At 39.5% G+C, this 2532-nt stretch overlaps 1 protein-coding gene across 1 annotated transcript in view; it reads right to left on the reverse strand.

The window, feature by feature from the left end:
- Positions 1-2532, reverse strand: part of gucy1a2 (guanylate cyclase 1, soluble, alpha 2) — a 58578-nt gene that overhangs the window by 873 nt on the left and 55173 nt on the right. The gene's annotated exons all lie outside the window — the stretch shown is intronic.

Consider the following 2532-nt stretch of genomic DNA (forward strand, 5'->3'; position numbering starts at 1 on the left):
CCAAACACTTCCATTTTCATATAATACAGCTGACAGTTGACTGTGGAATATTTAAGAGCGAGGACATTTCACGACTGGATTTGTTGCATAGGTGGCATCCTATCAGTTCCACGGTGGAATTCACTGAGCTCCCGAGAGCGACCCATTCTTTCGCAAATGTTTGTAAAAACAGTCTGCATGCCTAGGTGCTTCATTTTATACACCTGTGGTCATGGAAGTGATTGGAACACCTGATTCAGATAATTTGGATGGGTGAGCAAGTACTTTAGGCAATGTAGTGTATATATATATATAAAAGGAGATGTTTTTCACTTCACCACTTGCTCTTGCCGAGATAGGACGCTTTTCCCTTCCCCCCTCTCTCCGCTTTGCTTTGCTTTGCTGCTCTGTCTGTCTGTGAAACTGCTTCTGAGCCTCTCCTGCATATCATCCAAACCATAATTATGGACTTGTTTTGCTCAGTTGGTCCCTCAACACAATTGATAAAATTTCTTCAAAGAGAAGACAGGCTTTAGGCGAGCCGATTTGCCCTGTTGGCACGCACGCAGCTGGATATCTCATCGACTTGAAGACTTGATCATGTGTCTATCTCTGCTGACATTTGTGGATTTTAAAAACACATACTTAATTGGATTTACAATAACTAGTTCCTGCTTTTTGGATTCGGCTGGTTGCTGGTTTTATCAACAATCAAGGAAGTCGTCTGCAGCAAATTAAATTTGGACCCGATCACGCTGCTTGCCTTTATGATGGCTTGGTTCATGCCTAGAGTGCCCAGACTCAAATGCTTTGGGCAGAATGGATCAGATCTCGGGGATTTTACTCAGTCAAGTTCCATCGGTGTGGCCATGTAATTTGGACATTTTGGAACCGAGTGGACCAACACAGACTCAAGGTAGATGTCATTAAGTTCTGCCTGTCCCCAAAACATCTGTGTGTTTATCTGAATTTGGCTCCCTTGGCTGGCCTTGAAGGCCATCTTATCTGAAGTCGCCTGGAGAACATGTGATCTGACACTTAACACCCCCTCCCTGAGGAATTTCCAACTGATAACCAGATGAACCCAGCTGAATAAACATTGTGTCATCATTTCAGGACTCTTGGATTCTCATAGACATTATCCTTGGCCATTCCCCAACATACCTCGAGAATGTTTACGGATCTCACCGGAGGACACTGGCTGATTATTACATCCTTATCAGAACTCTTACAGTGCCCTCGAGAGTGTCTATGGACATGCTTACTGCTCTCATCTCCCCCTCTGCAGAATGTCTACGTCACTATGTGCTTTTTTTGTGCAAGCTGTTTTTTTAATATCACTTTTTCTTCTCAGGCAGGAAGAAAAAGTCTGATGGGATTTTTTTTTCGCCTCCAATTTCTGCATGTGTCCAGTTTCACTACTTTTTGTCTGTCTGAACAAATCTCACTTGTAAATTAGTCTTCTAGGCTCAATGTGACTTATCTGTCTAAATAAAGGTTGAATGGAAAAAATGTTTTTGTATGACAACCCAGTGACAAGGATGCCTGTAGCGCCAGCACAACGTTATGACATAACGCGCGCCATTGAGTTTAGATTTGTGAAAATTTACAAATTTGCACTGTTCCGAGTGTTTTCATTGTGTTAGAGAGAGTAAATGTCATGAATAAATCTGACATTAAACATAACCCAAGTTGAAGTGTTACACAATTTTCAGCCCCCTTTTCAGCATCTGTATTTTGTAGCAGGCCAAATTGACAAAGACCATGCAGAATAATGTAGTATTTTAATTCCACAACAAAGAAAGTTATGTAGTCTCTGTAAGTAGGTCTAGAAAAAAATATTGATATTGGTTATCGGCCAAATAAGTTTTAACATATTGGCATATTAGATACAGTCCAAAAATCCAATATTTTGCATCTCTACATATGTTGTTTTGTTGGATTTAATGTTTAGGTTCTGTTAACATTATGGTTAGAAAAAATGATTCTTCAACAAATGGCTAATTTATATGTCACTGCAAGTAAGCCTGTAAAGCTAGTGAGTGATTTTAGGAGTGTTAGGTGACCTTCACAGGAACTGGACTGAGGACAGACATAAATAAATAATTTTCCATGTCCCATTTTTATTCAGTTGAATTAACATGGGATGGTAATCATCAGTTCTTTTCACTTTGGTGTTTTTTTCTTCTTCTCTTTATTATAGCAATATTTTTCTGTAGAGCAGCCATTTTTTGAAGATGACCAATAAAATGGAGGAAAAGTGAAAATGTAATGAGTTTACCCCAAAGGTACTTAATGTTATTGTTAAATGTAGATCTGAATGAATGTCAGTATAACACACAGTGTTGTAGCAGATTACTGAAGTAGAGGCAAACAGTGTTTTACAATGTGTGCACATCAGGTAAATATAAAGACCTAACGAGGTTGAGTCAGGTTCTCCGATGGGTTCTTCTTTGTTGAAACGTTTTATCTTTCATCCAAACACTTCTTAAGTCTGAGGAGCTGCAACAAACAGTTCCTCTCTGTCAAAGATGTGAACATCTTCACCCCTGA

Source organism: Nematolebias whitei, chromosome 6 (assembly GCF_014905685.2).
Source record: "Nematolebias whitei isolate Nwh7 chromosome 6, NemWhi1, whole genome shotgun sequence".
Classification (NCBI taxonomy): Eukaryota; Metazoa; Chordata; class Actinopteri; order Cyprinodontiformes; family Rivulidae; genus Nematolebias; species Nematolebias whitei.